General features: G+C 36.4%; 1 long non-coding RNA gene across 1 annotated transcript; it reads left to right on the forward strand.

Annotated features, from left to right (window-relative positions):
• The first annotated feature begins 6,776 nt into the window (after positions 1–6,776).
• On the forward strand, positions 6,777–9,074 carry LOC110007462 (uncharacterized). Its single transcript, XR_002281276.2, has 3 exons — positions 6,777–7,049; positions 8,521–8,627; positions 8,839–9,074. It is a non-coding gene; the product is annotated as an uncharacterized LOC110007462 (long non-coding RNA).
• The last annotated feature ends 9,785 nt before the right edge of the window (positions 9,075–18,859 follow it).

The raw sequence follows: 18,859 nt of genomic DNA on the forward strand, positions 1-18,859 counted from the left end.
ATTTAGGGTCATGCAGTATGGATCGAGGCCAAGTAGTTTAGAGTCTTGCGGTATGAACCGTGGCTGAGCAGTTCAAGGACTTGCTGTATGGACCGTGGGTGAACAGTTTAGGGTCATGCAGTATGGTCTAAGGCTGAGCCATTTAGAGTCAGGTAGTATTGGGTCATGCAGTATGGATCGAGGCTGAGCTGTTAACTGTCATGGTTTTTTTACCATGCTGAGCAATTTAGGGTCATGCAATATGGATCGAGGATAAGCAGTTTAGGGTCATGCAGTATGGACCATGTCTGAGCAGTTTAGGGTCTTGTAGTATGGATCATGACTGAGCAGGTTAGGGTCATGCAGTATGGACGATGGCAGAGTAGTTTAGAGACATGCAGTACGGATCGAGGCTTAGCAGTTTAGGGTCACGTAGTATGGACCATAGTTGAGGAGTTTAGGGTCGTACAGCATGGACAGAGGCTGAGCAATTTAGGGTCATGTAGTATGGACCGAAGCCGAGCAATTTAGGGTCAAGCAATATGGATCGAGGCTGAGAAGTTTAAGGTCATGCAGTTTGGACAGTGGCTGACTGTTTAGGGTCATACAGTATGGATCGAGGCTCAGCAGTTTAGGGTCATGCTGTATGGTCCAAGGCTGAGAAGTTTAGGGTCATGCTGTATGGTCCGAGGCTGAGAAGTTTAGGGCAATGCAGTATGGACCGAGGATGAGCAGTTTAGGGTCGTGAAGTATGGACCGAGACTGACCAATTTGGGGTCAGACAGTATGGACCGAGGCTGAGCAGTTTAGGGTCGTGTGGTATGGATCGAGACTGAGACGTTAAGGGTCATGCTGTATGGACTGAGGTTGAGCAGTATATGGTCGTGTTGAATGGATCGAGGCAGAGCAGTTTATGGTCATCCAATATGGGCCAAGACTGAGCAGTTTCGGGTCATGCAGTATGAAACGAGGATGAGCAGTTTTGGGTAATGCAATATGTACCAAGGCTAAAAATTTTAAGGACATGCAGTACATATCGAAGCTGACCATTTTGAGGTCATGCAGCATGGACAAAGGCAGACAAGTTTAGGGTTCTGCAGTATGAAAAAAGGTTGAGCAGTTTAGGGTCATGCTGCATGGAAAATGGCTAAGTAGTATAGGTTCACGCAGTAAGGACCTAGGCTTAGCAGTTTAGGGTCATGCAGTATGGAACGAGGATGAGCAGTTTAAGGTCATGCAGTATGGACAGAGGCTGAGCAGATTATCGTCATATAGTATGGACCAAGGCTGGACAATTGAAGGTCATACAGTATTGACCAAGGCTAAGGAGTTTTGGGTCATACGGTATGGGCCGAGGCTGAGCAGTTTAGGGTCATGTAGTATGGACCGATGCTGAGCAGTTTAGGGTCTTCCAGTATGGACCACAGCTGAGCAGTTTAGGGTCATGTAAAAAGGACCGAGGCTGTGCAGCTTAGGGTCAAGTAGTATGGACCGAGGTTGAGCAGTTTAGCGTCATGCAACATGGACCAAGGGTAAGCAGTTTAGGGTCAAGCAGTGTGTACCGAGGCACAACAGATTAGGGACATGCAGTATGAATCGAGGCTGAGAAGTTTAGGGTCATGTAGAATGCACCGAGGATTAAAAGTTGAGGGTCCTGCAGTATGTACTAAGGGTGACAAATTTCTGGTCATGCATTATGAACCCAGGCTGAGCTGTTTAGGGTCATGCAGTTTGGACCGTCGCTGAGCAGTTTAAGATCTTGCAAGTATGCACCATGGCTGAGCAGTTTAGCTTCATGCAGTATGCACCATGGCTAAGCAATTTAGGTTCAAGCAGTATGGACCGAAGCTTAACAGTTTAGGGAAACGCAGAGAGACTGAAGCTGAGGAGTTTAGGGTCATGCAGTATGGAGCGAGGCTGAGTAGTTTAGGATCATGCAGTATGGATCGAGGCGGAGAAGTTTAGAGTCATACAGTATGGACCTAGGCTGAGAAATTTAGGTTCATGAACTATGGACCGAGGTTGACTGTTTAGGGTCATACAGTATGGACCGAGAATGAGCAGTTTCGGGTCATACAGTATGGACCGAGGTTGACTGTTGAAGGTCATACAGTAAGGACCGAGACTGAGCAGTTTTGGGTCATGCATTATGGATCGAGGTTGAGCAGGCCATGTTGTATGGTCAGAGGCAGAGAAGTTTGGGGTCATTCTGTATGGTCCGAGGCAGAGAAGTTTAGTGTCATGAAGTATGGACCAAGGCTGACCAGTTTAGGGTTATGCAGTATGGACTGCGGCTGAGCAAATTACGGTTATGCAGTTTGGACTGAGGTTAAGCAGTTTAGGGTCAAGCAGTATGGAATGAGGTTGAGCAGTTTACGGTCATGCTATATGGTTTGAGGCTGAGATGTTTACATGTAGTATGGACCGAGGATGAGAAATTTAAGTTCATGAAGTATGGACAGAGGTTGAGCAGTTAAGAGTCATGTAGTATGAAACGAGGCTCAGCAGTTTAGGGTTATGCATTATGTACAGAGGCTGAGCAGTTTAGGATCATGCAGTCCGTACGGAGCCTAACCAGTTTGGAGTCATGCAGTATGGACTGAGGCTGAGTTGTTTAGGGTCATACAGTATGGACTGAGGGTAAGTTGTTTAGGGTCATGCAGTATGGACAGAGGCTGAGAAGGTTAGGGTCACGTAAGATGGATAGAGGTTGAGCAGTTTAGGATCGTGAAGTACGGAAGGAGGTTGAGCAGTTTAGGGTCAAACAGCATGGACCGAGGCTGAGCTATTTAAGCTCATGCAGTCGGTACCGACGTAGACTCGTTTAGGGTCAAGTAATATGGACCTAGACTGAGTTGTTTAGGGTCATGTCGTCTGGATTGAGGCTTAGTTTTTTAGGGTCAAGCAGTATGGACCGAGGCTGAGCAGATTTGGGTAATGCAGTATGGACTGAGGTTGAGATGTTTAGGGTCATGCAGTATGGACCGAGGCTGAGCAATTTAGGGTTTTGCACTATCGACCGTGTCAGAGCAGTTTAGAGTCATGCAGTATGGACCGTGGCTGAGAAGTTTTGGGTCATGCAGTATGGATCGAGGTTGAGCAGTTTAGGTTCATGTAGTATGGAGCAAGGCTGAGCAGTTTAGGGCCATGCAGTAAGGACTAAGGCTGAGAAGTTTAGGGTCATACGGTATGGACCGAGGCTGAGCAGTATAGAGTCATGTAGTATGAAACGAGGCAGAGCAGTTTAGGGTCGTGCTGTATGGTCCGAGGCTGAGAAATTTAGGGTCATGTTGTATGGTCCAAGGCTGAGAAGTTTAGGGTAATGCAATATGGACCGTGGATGAGCAATATAGGGTCATGAAGTATGGATCGAGGCTGACCAGTTTAGGGTGAGACAGTATGGACCGAGGCTGAGCAGTTTAGGGTCGTGCAGTATGGATCGAGGCTGAGAAGTTAAGGTTCATGCAGTATGGAACAAGGTTGAGTACTTTAGGGTCGTCTAGTATGGATCGAGGCAGAGCAAGTTAGGGTCATGCAGTATGGAACGAGACTAAGCAGTTTAAGGTCATGCAGTATGAAACGAGGTTGAGCAGTTTTGGGTCATGCAGTATGTATCGAGCCTTAATCCTTTAGGGTCATGCAGTACGTACCGAGGCTAACCCGTTTGGGGTCATGTAGTTTGGACAAAAGTTGACTAGTTTAGGTTCATGCAGTATGGACAAAGGCTGAGGAGTTTAGGTTCATGCAGTGTCATATGAGCTATATGCAACCTAATGGTGGAAGACAATGTTATCTCATGTTTGATTTCTTGTTGTGTAACTGTTCCAAAATTTCTGCCCTTTTTATCTATACCTTGTACAAACTCCCATATTGAAATAGATCAAGTATGTAAATTGAATAAAGTTGTGTGGGAGTTAGAATCTTTTTCAAATTCAACATAGTTTTGGTCGTTGGCAGACTGTTGATGTTTTGTACTTGGCTTCTATTGTCAATAGTTAATGCAGCCCCTAGTTTGAGAAGACTTCATCACAATATTTGCTACTGACTTGTGCTAGGTTCAGTCAATTCATTATGCAACAAATTTCCATGCAATTAGCTCTTCATATTTTTGTGGCATCAGTGAATACACTATTAACAGTGTTTATATACTGCTAGCAGAGTGTACACACTTTTAACAATGTGCATATGTTGATTTCAATGCTTGTATGTTGTTCATAATGTGTATATCAAATGAGCTATATGCAATGTATCTTATTTTGATTAATAGCATGAGAGTTTGTGCCGTTAAATGGAATATATGTTAATTAATACAAGTCTTGGATGAGTTGCAGGTCAGACATACTACACTTGGTTATTACAACATTTGGTCTTGTTGGATTATGGCGTCACGGTGAGATCTAAGGTGTTCAAGAGTTATTGCTTGCATTTTGAGAAGGAGATTGGGCTTAAATGTTAAGTGGCATAGATTGGCCTATAGAAAGTATAACAACTAAGACAACATGACTTTGGAGCGGCAGAGATTGACCTTAAATGTTGCAGCATCGCCATTGTTTGATATTCTTTGTCAAAAAGTTTAGCAACTAATTTGAGGGTCTCCACTTTATTAATATGGGAATGTAATAACCTTTTCATGATGACAAGCGCTTGTTAAAGACTATGCTATCAATTGATAGTTATGTATATGATTTCAGTTTGTTAAAGAATGTATTGTCATTTTGATTGATGCACGTATTAGTTCCAGGATTTTTACGTTCATTGAATTTGAGTTGTTCTCATTGTTGTGATGTTGATGTGCTCGAACAATTGTTATAATTGCTTATTTTCTTTGGTCGTGTATATATTTTAGCAAGGTTTAATGTTTGATTGAGTAAATGAATTGAAATGACAATATAAATATAGCAAGGCAAATTATGCCAACAAAATCTTAGCCATCTTGGTAGTCTTCAAGTGGTTGGATGATGGGGATTTGTTTTGTTCAAATTTGCGGTGCTAATTAGCAAGGAGAGAGAGAGAGAGAATCTTAGGTCTAGAAGTTCCTAACCCTCAAGAGTGGGAAAGAGAGACAATCTTACCTCTAGAAGTTCTAAATCTGTGTGCGTGCATGTGTGTGTGAGAGAGAAAGAGAGAGAGAAAGAGAGATAGATAGATAGAGGGGGTTTTCAACCAAAAGTCTCTATATGTTGTGAACGTTTTTTAAATATTTTCTAACTTGCACGAGAGAGATGGTGGGGGTTTCAACCAAAGGTCTCTGTATTGTAAATGTCTTTTAAATATTTTCTAACTTGCACGAACCTTTTGTTCTTTGTATAGACCTTCTAAAACCCATAACTCATCTTTAATTTCCACTATTGAGACTTGCTAGCAAAGCTTCTTTGTTTCAATCTAATGAAAGAAAGAGAGGTATTTATTTTCTCGTCTTCCTTAGCAAAGCTTCTTGTTAGTGCTGAAGAATAGGCATGTGGTGCTTCCATTCCCGTATACTCAGACAAAATAAGGGAAAAATAATATTTCAATTGCAAAAATCTGGTGCTCCTTTGGAAGCTTGTTAATAGAACAAATAAAGTGCATCCTTGAAGAAATGGTTGTATCATATATGTGAGTCGTATACCAAGAACATGGAGAGAGAGAAAGAGCCATCCAAATATCAATCCAACGCATCGCCCATAGTATAGGGAATATCGACAAAAAAACCATTTGAATTAGCAATAACAAGGAGAAAAATCCACTTAGAACTCAATCAACTTGCCTACACTAGCAATAACAAATATAGAAAACAAGATACAAATATTTCATATTTTTTGTACAAAATTACAATCAGGCTCTATCGAGAATCGACATGCTTGAATCTCCCATCCTGGGAATGCATTACCAGCAATTTGAAGTCCACTTATCCCCGCTAAAGCATTAGTTGTTGTATGCCACGGCATCTTCAATGACCAATGACGCGGTGAACTGCTTCATTAAAGTGCTTCCAATTCAGCACAATAGAAAGAGAGGGAGGACTATGCAATCCACCATACCAAAAAAAGAAGAAGAAATTGAGAAAGAGGAAGAGCACCCAATTATAGGAAGAAACCATAGAAATTTTGCAAGTGAAAAAAAGAACATCATCCCAACAACACATCACTCTCTTTTTCTTGCTAAATGAAATCTAAAAAAAAAGCATCGAGTATTCTAACATTTGAAAGACATATGGCCCACATACTTTTTAGGGAATTCAAACATTTCTTATCCAAGAAGAATAAATTTTAATGGTGGCCACTGACCAATCATAGTAAAACTCGCATTGGTTAAGCTACAATAGTTACAGAAAAATTGTATCACCGTAAAACTCGCATTGGTTTAGCTACAACAGTTACAAGAAAATTGTAGCCTGATACAAGAAGGCCCAACCTCCGAGTGAAAAACTCAAATTGATTCAGCTGCAACAATAATAGAAAAACATGGGAATAAAGGGCACACTAACAATCCAAATCAACTAACCTACAAAATAAACAGCTATTAATCATAGCATCAACATATTCACCCCATTCCAATTCATTCAACCACTTAAAAATCCGAACAATTCATATGACCCACCATAAAAGAATCATATCTCACAAGGACAAAAAGTTCAAATTAATTGGTATGCAACAAAAATTAGAAAGACAACAGAGGAATATATCACCTCAAATTCATGAATGCACTCATGAATCACATCAGTTCTATGAAACCCCGCACTCTGAATCATTTCGTGATCACAAGAAAAACCTGAATGGTTGTCTTGGTTGTAAGGATGATTCTGAAACCCTAGTTTCTGGTTCCAAAGATTTGCAGATGGGGGAGGTTGAGGATAGTGGAGTCCATGGGTTAAGAAAAGGGCTCAGTGAGTTCGGGTTACAAAGCAAGAGAAGAAAGCGCCCTCACTCTCCTGGAGATATTAATGACCGCTCTCCATGTGAGCTTGTTCGGAGCACTTTGCCAGATCGTAGAGACTACCTGCAAGCGCTTGATCTTGTGTTCCAGTTCCATGGTTGAAGAAGGAGCCCTCTCCTGGGTTTGATATTTGAGGTTTTTTTCACACAGTATCGGTAAAAGCCCTGAATCCTGAAAATTTTTTTTTTTTTTTTTTTGAAAAAGAAAATGATACCTCTATTGTGGATTTTCTTATGGGTTATGCCTTCATGAGTTGTGCTCATGAATATGATGTGCTTTTTTTTTATAATTACTAGGCCTACATAGGTGCAAGAAATGATATTTTTTTTTCCATTTTGATCTGTTATTTTTATTGTATAAACTTCCAAGGAATGGTTTGATGTGAGTTTTTTTCTTTTCTCTTTCTTTTCTTCATAGCTTCTCCTCTGATGTTCGTTTCAGTTTCTTTTATTCTTTCTCATCATAAAGCTTCATGCTTTTTTACGTACATGATTAGGAGATTATAGTTCATGGAGCTTGCGTTATGGTTGCCATATGAAACATAATGAAATTTAGTGCATTAAAAGCAATGTTACAAGAATCGCATCTGCCATGGTACTCGGCCCTTGGCTAAGGCTAGTGATTTGGAGAGGATGAGTTTCTCACCCGAGGCTGGGACAGAGCCTTAGAAAAAGTTAACCCTAGAAAAAAAAAGAATATAGAAAATTAAAATAAGCATAGTAAAAATAACATAAAAGCAAAAGCAAACTTAAAAAGTCCAAAGAAGCATAAAAATGTATTGGATTTAAAAAAATTGATTCTGAGTTACGGACCTTCAAAAAATAAAAAACAGAAAATATAAAAATAAGGGTTATGACAAAAAAAAACCCTTGCCAATCTTTGCCTAGAAAAAAATTTCACAACAATATTCCCATATATTTTTACAATTTTTTCTTTAAATTTGTGTATGTACCCCAAGTTGTAAACACAACTTAGGGTAACTCAGCCTCGCCCCATTGGCAAGGTAGAGTTACTCCTGAGTCCAAGTGGACTTAGGCGAGTCCAGTAACATTTATTAGAAGCTGTTTTGAATTCTTTTGACATCTCTGCGAGCTCATATATTACTCTTGGTCCTGGATATAAAATTCAGAAATACGAGACATTGGAAGGAAATTGTACCTCACTTTGTAGTACTTTGATCACTATATGTAAAATTGTTGATATGGGGGTAATGGGTACAACTTTTATACAACTTCACATTCTCACTCTTTCCTACCTACTATTATGAATATTTTTTTTGGGGTAAGTACTTTCCTACTTATTACACTTAGACATTATGCACATTCCTATCTATTACACTCAAATATTGGACTGTTAATTCTTTCTTTTTTTGGTGCGCATGTTACAATGGTAATAGGGTATCGAAATTCAAGTGTGCATCTCTCTTTCTCTATTTCAGCTCTTCTCTTGATTAAGGCCTCTCTCTCTCTCTCTCTCTCTCTCTCTTGATTAAAGCCCCTCTTTAGCAGTGCTCTGTCTCTAGGTATCCATCTTTATAAATCATCATAGAGCCCTATTTTTCAAAACAATATATTGGTCTCCCATTTTCTGATTTTTTTTGGTGTTTTATCCTTATTTTTAATGTAGGTTTTATGGCCCTGACTGAGCTTGTGCAAGCAGCTGTCGTGACCTCTGTTTCTCTCCATTATTCTCAGTCCCATTTGTTTTTCCCCATCTATATATTACTCATGCAGGTGCAGAATCCTTAGCTTCTCACTCTATTTATGCATACTCCTCATATATGCATTTGATGAATGCTTGAAATCCACAGGAAACCCCAAATTTTCATACACAGGAGTTGCAGAAACCCCAAAAGTTTTCTGATGTGTTTTTTTTTTTTTTACTTTCTCCATACTGCAATCTCATACTTATGATGGATTACTTGATTTTGCCTCTGTCCTTTAGATGCTGCAGGTTCTTTTCATATGGCCTTGCCAATTGGATTATATGTTCAGAATTCCCTTCTAAATGGTTATCAGTGTCAGTCAACCACTTGGTCACTTAAGATACTATATTTTGTAAAGATAACACAAAATATGTTATCTTTCGAGCAGTCATGTACTTCTTGTTTATGTTTGTTCATGGCCTTGTTATTTATTTTTGCATTAATATACTCATAGTTGCAACTTAGGCAAATAAAACAATTGATATTCAACCCAATTAGACTAAAGAAACTGTGCAGTGACGGCTTGGTAATTTAGGAAGATGTATGACCAAGCATCCCATGGATGCAAACGTGAACCATTACCTACTTTTAGTTCATGAACTATTTCTTTGTAGTATCTACAAAGGCAACACTTTGGATGATAAATCTCCAAGAGTAGTCAAACCATATCAAAGCATACCAGGAATGCACAATAAACTGAGACTGAGACACTAGTATCAACATTTTAAACTATAAACTGAAACTTCAGATCGCAAATCAAAGATAAAATGCGTATTTGCTATTAAGATTTGCATGCAATCACATCTAATCAACTCTACCATTTGGCCTAAACAACGGTTCTATTTATGGATTAGAGGTAGGCACGCCACTCTATGAGCTAAAAAACCAACCACTTGAAAATTATGTCTATATATGATTCTAATTCGATGTATAAATTGGACAATTAAATTAATAGTTTTGATTTTGGGGTCGACTCGGATCACTCAACCCCCGGTTCCAAGCGAACTCGGGCAATTCTAGGTAGTGTAATGATCCTTGAAACCCTTGCTATGCCTAACACAAATTTTCTCATTCTCTCTCTCTCTCTAGATGATTGTTTTTAGAAGGAAATTTTGAATTTTTTTGATAGTGATCTTGCGGCCTCTGATCATCTTGAGGCATTATTTTTTCTAGTACACAGATTTCAATTTGAAAAGTTTTTCTTATTAAGGTAAGTCTTTGGGTTGAAGAGATTACATCCCCAAAATATAGGGTTCTAAAACTAATCCTATATTGGGTTTTACCCAAGGGTAATAGATAGTATACTCCTGTAGGAGTATACATTATTTTGGCTAATTTAATGGTTCTATTCATGATTAATATTTCAAACTCCTTTGAAAACATGAATAACAATTGCGACCTTATATCTTTCTCCCCTTTCCCCCGTTTTATCACATTATTTTAACCATTACTAGGACAAGGCATGCGTAATGCACATTTTGATTATTGTGTTTACATTCTCAAATGATCAAATTGTATAAATTTCTAAAAACTAAAATCCATAAATTGGGGAAATAAGGATTAGATTTATTAAGCTTTAAAATAGGAGAGAAATTATCATCATTGTAACTTTTTGCCAGTTAATTTGGGTCGGTTACACGTATCTCGATCTGTTATTCTGCTTTATTAAAGGGCACATACCTTTGTAAGTTCATGATGCATGATACGTTTTTACGTTGGTTGTCTACCTGACACAACCCAGCCTTTTTACCCTGGTATGGGACGTGTTAAGACAAAGTTTAAGGTTATCACCCTTCTTAGACCATTTGAAATAGGAGAGAATTACTCTTTAATAACATCAAAAGTATCTATTCTTGATTTCAAAAAAAGATTTTGAGTATTTATTAAATAGAGAGAGTCATGTTCATATTATATATTCTTATATAAATTATCAACAAAGGTATTTATAACATGATAATATAAAAATTAAATTGGATTAGGAGTGTAGATACTTAGATCCCGATTGAGGAAGCTGTAGAAGAAGTTACACCAGAACTTGAAACACTCACACCCCTTCATAAAATCATCCTCCATAAATCTAGACCACTCAGCAGAGCTCAAAACACTGAATGTCCCTAAAGAAGGCCCAACCGCACTTAGATTGCATAAAAATGGCCCAACGGTGATCATGGAACTATTTTGTCTATAAATACTGGGCTCCTCTTCGAGCCAAAAAAGAGAATTTTTATAAAATGTGCATGAGTTCTGCTGGACCAGACCCGAACCTATCTGATCCTTGAAACCAAACCCAAATCTCATATCTTAAATCTTAAGAATCTTATCGAACTCAATAAAAATCAAAGGCAGTCTGGATAATCGAACTTTTCGGACCCTCTTCCACCCATAGCTTTGATTGGTAAAAACTTGAAGGATTGGGACTAACAGTGTAGTTATCGACTTTGAACCGGTGCCGACTCCTGGGCCGGGCCTAAGGGCCCAGTCTGAGGTATCATTTTCCATTTTATTTTGCTCTTATGGCATTTATGAGCTTTCTTAAGTTTCATTATTGAATCATTTACCCTTGTTCTATTTTGAAACTCTTCATTAAATCCCTGCTCTTTTTATAAAATACTTCAAAAATCTCTTTCAAACTCCATGGCTAAGGTGTGTGAGAAAGCTGGTATTTGTCAGCTATCTGAGCGAGATAAGATCTTATCGCTTTGACCGGACCCTTTCTCTATCAACTTCATTCATGAGTTTACGTTCGAAACCAAGGCAGGGACCGAGCTTGTTGCTTGCATTTTCGAGTATAAACAAGGAGGTAGCCACCCTGAATTCTCAGGTCCCCCTCACTATGTACTATACCCCAAGTCCCATCTCCCAGCATACTTCTACTCTCATGGAACAACGTGTGTTCTTGCCCTTAATTATGGTTTAATATATTGATTAATTGAGGTTTAATAGATGTGTTAGTAAGATACATATGATCCTTTCCATTATTCAATGGGATAAAAACACATAATAAGCAATGTTATCAGAATCAGATTGGCCATCGAAATAGATGAGGGGTATGATCTAGTCAAAACTGATGTTATCATGATCGGATCAATGATCCAATTAGTGAGTGCACGGTTTAATCAAAACTAGTCCAATCATCAGTTAAATCGGTTGGAGATGACTTTAATATATATGTTAAGAATATCTATAAAATTTTAAAACTATAGAATATATTTTCAAAAATTCCTAATTTTGTTTGGCTGATCTAATTAGTCAAAACCGGATCAGACGAGCAAAACTAATTAATATTGGTTTGGATTGGTTTTCATTCAAACTAAGTTCCTATTTTGGACCAAACTGACTAATGCACTAGTTGGTAGTCCAACAAATTGGACCAATCGGTGCCTTGATTTCTATGATAAAAAAGAAAATATACATTTCAAAAAAAATAAAATCCCTAAAAATTTGGGAATTAAGGATTATGTTTCTTTAATAATTCTCAAAAGGAAGAGAATATCTTTTCTGGATTGTATACAATGAGACCAGTGTTTTAAGAATTCTCTCTCTTTAGAGATAATATTGGGTTAGGATCCTTTTAGAAATGGGTGCGGTTTGTATAGTGCCTAGGCTCTAAACAATCAAATTAGAGCCTACTTTCAAACAGTATCAAGAAATGTGGTTTCAACACCAAAAATCTTTGTGATAGCCTTAAAATATATTTTCACTTTTATTTATAAAGTTTAAAGCTTTAAAAATAGTGTAGATAGACATATCTATGAAAACTTGCAAATATTGAAAATTGACGGGCCAAAAATGCATTAAAAAATACACTATTTCCAAACTTGAAATCTATTTTTTTCTCATATCCATGCATCTCGATATCGAGATGATCAATTTAAGGATATTTTTCCATCAAAACAATCTCTTCTAGTGAAATTTTTGAGGTAGGCTCTAATTTGATTGTTTAGAGCCTTGGCTCTATATAAACTTTTTCTCTTTAGAAATTGGGGTATATTCTCTCTCTCCGTGTCACACTCCCCCCTACCCCTCAAAATTGAAAATTTTATTATAAAATATTGTTAAAATATCAAACAACCCAACAATTGTTGGAGGAAGTTAAATGAATGATTTATCAAAAGGGTTAGGTAGCGGTGGCCATGGACCCGAACCCAACTTGGTTCAGAGTATGGGTACAAAAACTTGACGCAGTTGGTCGGATCTAGGTCCAAATATTTGACCCAAACAATATTCAGGTCCGGAGCCTGGTCTATGCAAACCCCAATAGTATTATTATTTAAATAATATATAATATTTTAATAATATTTAATAATATAACATATATTCTTAGTTACAATATTTAAATAATATATGTATAAATTTAACATAATACTTAATTATATTTAAATATTTTTTATTTATTTTTGGGTCGGTTCCAATCGGGTCTAGGTCCCGGTGGATCCATCCCGACATGGTGCCACCCCTAGGGTTAGGTCTTTCGTTGATGGTTTTTAATTTTCTCTAAAAGTCGGAACGCATGGGTGCCTATGTTCCGACACTTTCCTCATAAATGAGGAAAACAATAAGTTTCGACTTTCCGAAATTTTACTCTTCTCAAACGGGTGAAAACGACCTTTCCCTTTTCTACGTTATTAGGCGCCCCTTACAATATGTTCCATGAACGCTCTTCTTAAGGGCGACTTTAATGATATTTTAAATTTAGTTCCCTCCTTTCGCTCTTTTGGTACTTAAAGTTCTAAATGACCTTTCACTCACCCTATCTCTATCTCCCCAAAAAAAAGTACAAGTCACCCGCCCGGAGCTTTAAGTTCGGAACAGGTGTTTCTAATAAAAATTTGGTTTTAAACCCAAAAATTCAAACTATGAATTAAGCCATAAAAAAAAGAAAAAAAAGATGCAGTTGGCATACGGATGCATCCATAGGTGTAGAGGTAAGGTGCGCTTTCAAATTTTATCATGGTATATAATTTTGATCTAAAATGTTCTTAGGATTATCTCAAAATCTATTTTTATATCTAATTATAAAATTTTAAATTTAAAAAATGGTTAAAATCAAGTAGATCTATAAACATATGAAAATCTTGAAAATAGACGGTGTAGATAATATGTTGTAAAATGCACTATTTTTGAGATTTAAAATCTTTTTATTTTTTGTAGTCATACATCTTGATGTCGAGATGATCAATCAAAGGGTTTTCAACATTAAAACTACCTTTTTCCGATGGATTTTTGAGGGGCATCCGTAGTTCTAGATTATAAGGTAGCATCCTTACATAAACTTTTTTCAAAAAATAAGATATTGTGAATCAAAACTTGGAGTTTCAAACCAAAGCTACATTAAGGAAAACAAGCAGAGAGATATATACACATATAAGGATGTGATGTGTATAGCCCTAAATAATTAAACTAAGGCGCACCTTCAAATGATGTCTTTCGATGTTGATTCAACATTGAAAATCTTTGTGATTATCTAAAAATTTATTTTCAAATCTAATTATAAAATTTAAAGCTTCAAAAATATTGTAGATCAAACAAATCTATAAACACTTAAAAATCATGAAAATTGACGGTCTAAAAAAATGCATTAGAAGACGCACTATTTCCAATGCTTGAAATCCATTATTTTTATGCCCATACATCTCGAAGTCAAGATGATAGATTTTATGCATTAAAACAACCTCGTCTCTCATCTCTTGAATTGTTGAGGTGTACTTTAATTTGATTTTTTAGTGTCTCGCCCCCTCATATAAACTTTTTTCTGCTTAAAATAGGAAATAGGTCCGACATTCTTTAATACTCCAAAAAATATTTACATAAAATTCTCTTGTTTTAATACAGTTTATTTAAAATGAGATTAAAATCTCAGCTGTCAATCCTCTGAGATAAGGTCCTTGGCGGCAAAGCCAAATATCCACTTGACAAGTTTTCCATTTCAAGCATGCTTCGTCTTGCACTGTCGGCAAGCATCCATCTTCGCCATTTCAAGCTAAATCGGATTTCCCAAAAGTGGCAAAAAGAATGATAAATATCAGCAAAGAAACTTATGATGGATGTCATAAAGACTATTTTCAAAAGGGAAAACGTTCAGATGCTATTCAATGTATTCGTTGACTGGGTAAAATATTTCATTAGAAAGGGACCCCGGAAATCGAATAGTTTTGTTTTACTTTATTTCAAAGCACGATGAGAAAATGGTGAGTGCACCTACCAAAGATTAAAAACTCAGGAAAGATTAAAAGAAGGATAGTGGTTTGATAGGGATGCGGACCTATCAAAGTAAGTAAAGCCTCACTTCATTAACTCCTCCAAAATTACAATTCAAGTATTTGAAAATCTTTACATCGATCATCTCGACTTGAATATTATGGTTGTGAAAAACAATTAGGATTTTCCGCTCTAAAAATAATGTATATTGTAACAAATTATCTAGACCATTTATTTCGTCCTAAAAGTAAATGGTTACAAAACCACAAGATTTGTACCATTGTTTTATTTTCAAATTTTATTGTTGGTATTGGAAATTGATTTTAGAGCCACTATGGACATTTCCTTTGCCGAAAGTGCTTTTCGGACGATAATTAGAGGTGAGGTTTTATTTTGTTTTTATAAAACTCATGCCTTATAGAAACCTCATCAAGAAAAAAGGATGCCGTTATCATGCGGGTGAAGCCCGCACATGTAGAAATGTGGGCCCCATAATAAATCTATTTTTGAGATGGATTTTTTGACTTAATTTTTAAGGATATGTAATCTCTAACATGGAGATCATGAATATGAAAAAATAAATAAATTTTAAAATTCGAACTATTAATTCTATTAAAAAAACATTTGGACCCGTAGTTTCAATTATTTTTAGATGGACCACATAACTGCATCCATCTTTAAGATTAATATTTGTACTTCTAGACCACATATGTAGAAATGCAGTCCAACCCGCATAAAACAATTTCCCAAAAAGGAAAGCTTTTTTTTTGGGTACTTCAATGGGTAAGAGAAGCCCCTACCTGTTTTTTCAAGTAGATTAGGAGTTAGCTTTTTCATCCGATATTATGCTCTATTAAGGGACATACCTTTAGTGTCCCTCGTTATTAGGGATTGCTACCATTTAATTGTTTTTGTCTTGCTCTATATGCTCAATGTCCCCAACTTGATTACCAAATCACCAAAATGCCCATGCCATTTTTTGTTTTACAAGGATGCGCCCTTAAATGACAGAATTAAGTTGCACATCAAAAATCAATCGAAAAAATCCTGTTTTGATATTAGAAAACCCTCTAATTGATCATCTTGAAATCGAGATGTATAGGGAAAAGAGATTTTGAGTCCAAAACATAAAGCATCTTGCAACATATTATTTGGACTATCTCTTTTCAAGATTTTCATGTGTTTATAAATTTATTTCATTTGAACCATATTTGAAATTTAAAAATTTGTATTTAGATATGAAAATAGATTCTCAACATGTCCAAAGATTTTTTTCTACCAAGATTAATCTTGTGATAAAATTTGGAGGTACACATTACTTTGATTTTTAGGGTTGCAACTTTATGCAAACCACACTTTTTGTTGTATTATGCCTAGGGGTGGAGATGGGTCTGGAGGCCCGTACCAGCCAGGTCTGCTCAACCCTGAAAAGTTACAACCTAAACCACAAAATGTGACATGAGGGCCTAGCTGGAGCATGCTTGGGCTAGAGCAAGAGCTAGAAGCAAGACAAGTATGGCCCGGCTTGCCCATTTTCTGTACACTTTTTTTTTCCTTTTTTCCATTTGGCTTGGGCCGGCCCTGATAGGGCCCAGCTAGGACTAGCCCTATAAGTACCAAGGCCGGGCTAGGGCAAGGGCTGCCCTCCCAGGCTCAAAACATTGCAAGCCCTAATGTTGTTTTTCACGTAGGAGCCATTTGCTTAGCACGATATTGAAAATTTGTAAAGGAAAAGGTCAACTTAAAATCCCTCTAGAAATTATATTTTTGGTATTAGAAAACCCTGAAATTATCTTCTCAACCTCGATAAGTAAGGATATTCAATATTGAAGCAAAATGATTATAAACCTTAAAGACAATGTGCCTTGTGACATATTAGTATTCATTTGCGCTCATGTTCATCATATCTACATTATTTTTAGAGTTTCAAATTTTATAAACATGAAAAAAAAAGAGATTTTAGGCCTTGACAATAATTTTAGCATGAGAACCGCATTTTCTAGCGGAGGTATAGGGCGTGGCCTTACTTTATATCGTAAAACCGCGCCCTTAAGCTAACCACACATTTAAGATATTTGAGTAAATAATTCATGTAAAATATTGGCAGTTTAAAATTAATTGGGAGTATTATGGACATTTCACTCAAATTCCACCTGGGTGCACCATATATGTTTAATTCTCTCAATTATTGAGAGGGAGTGAAGTCATGGGTTCCCATGAAATACGGCTGGAGATGCATTAGAGCTGAAGGAATTGAGGTCCATGAGTTTACCTAAAATATGCTCACAAATTCAATGGCGGGGTGCTACCACCAGGATCTTAACCCCTTTAGATGTCCTTGTTATATGACAACTCCCCGAACAACCCCTGCGTTGTGGGTGATGGTGGCATTACGCAAGACACCCAATGAATGGACGCGTTTGTAACCGGTTGGTCAAGTGGGTGCAATATTCGGTCTACTACCTCATTAATATGCGGCGTAAATTTTGTTCAATTAGGTCCTAATTAGATATAAATTTTTAGAATGTTTTCTTGGGCCATCCCTTGCGTGGGCTAAGGAAACCCTTTTCGAAAATATTAAGAGTAGGGCATTTAATGTCTTCATAAACATCTTACGTAGTTTTTTATCTTGAAAAAACCCTTAAAAATATCAAATAAAATATTTGTCGAAGTTTACAAAACAAATAAAGAAAGAAGGGAAAATGGAGAAAAAAGATTGTTTTTTATTTTAATTCAAGAAATGCACCTTCATCTTTTTATTGAAAGACCAGCCAGGGAAGTTAGTTTATTTAGGGTGCGGTTTGTATAGAGCCTAGGCTCTAAACAATCAAATTAGAACCTACCTTCAAATAGTATCGAGAAATGTGGTTTCAATACTGAAAATCATTGTAATAGACTTAAAATATATTTTCATTTTTATTTATAAAGTTTAAAGCATAAAAAATAGTGTCAATCGACATATCTATGAAAATTTGAAAATCTTGAAAATTGACGGTCCAAAAATGCGTTACAAAATATACTATTTCCAAAACTTGAAATCTATTTTTTCTTATGTCTATGCATCTTGATGTTGAGATGATCAATTTGAAGATATTTTGGCATAAACAAAGAAAAACCTCTTATAATGAAATTTTTGAGGTAGGTTCTAATTTGATTGTTTAGAGCCTCAGCTCTATATAAACTTTTCCCATTTATGAAAGGATGAAGTTTTTATAAAGGTTAGGGTTTATGAAAACAAAATAAAGCTTCATCTTAAATCTTCATCTGGCAAGGACTTTAAGCAATGATGGCTCTAAAATTAATTTCTAACACTGGCAATAAAATCTAAAATTAAAAAGTATAAAATCTTGCGAATATGTAAACCCTTATTTTAAAGGTAAAAAAGTCTGTCTAGATAATCTGTTATAATATACTTTTAATTTTAAAGCTTGAAATTTTTTTTTACAACCATTAAGCTTTTCCAATATTGGACTTGTCATTTTTAATGAATTATAAGGTGGTTATTTACTTGTTTTGTAGCCCTATCAACTATTTTCGTTTGTTAGAAGGTCAAACAAAGAAAAACACACCCTCTTTGGAACGCTACCGGCCCGTTTTCTTTACTGAATTTGATAGGGGTTGCAGCCCTATCAAACTATTTTCCTTTGTTAAAAGGTCAAATAAAGGAAAACACACCCTTTGGACCGCCGCCTGTCACTGTTTTCCTTTAAGAAGAAGCTGATGTCTCGACCGCTCTTTTTTCTTTTACTTAACCTTTTTAAAAAAAAAAAAAAAAAAAAAAAAACTCGACCCCTCTCTTTTGTGTGGGTGAATTTTCTTTTACTTAACCTTTTTAAAATAAATAAATAAATAAAATAAAATAAAAAAGAATATATATATGGGTGAATTTTCTTTTACTTAACCTTTTAAAAAAAATAAAAATATATATACATATATATATATATAATTTGATAGGGTTATATCGCTATCAAAAAATAAATAAATCTTCACTTCATAACTCATTGAAAATTGCAATCCAAGTATTGAAACAATTTTACATCTATTATCTTGACTTGAACATTA

The sequence above is a fragment of the Amborella trichopoda genome, chromosome 9, assembly GCF_054954075.1.
Source record: "Amborella trichopoda isolate Santa Cruz 75 chromosome 9, AtrichopodaSantaCruz75HAP2 v2.0, whole genome shotgun sequence".
Classification (NCBI taxonomy): Eukaryota; Viridiplantae; Streptophyta; class Magnoliopsida; order Amborellales; family Amborellaceae; genus Amborella; species Amborella trichopoda.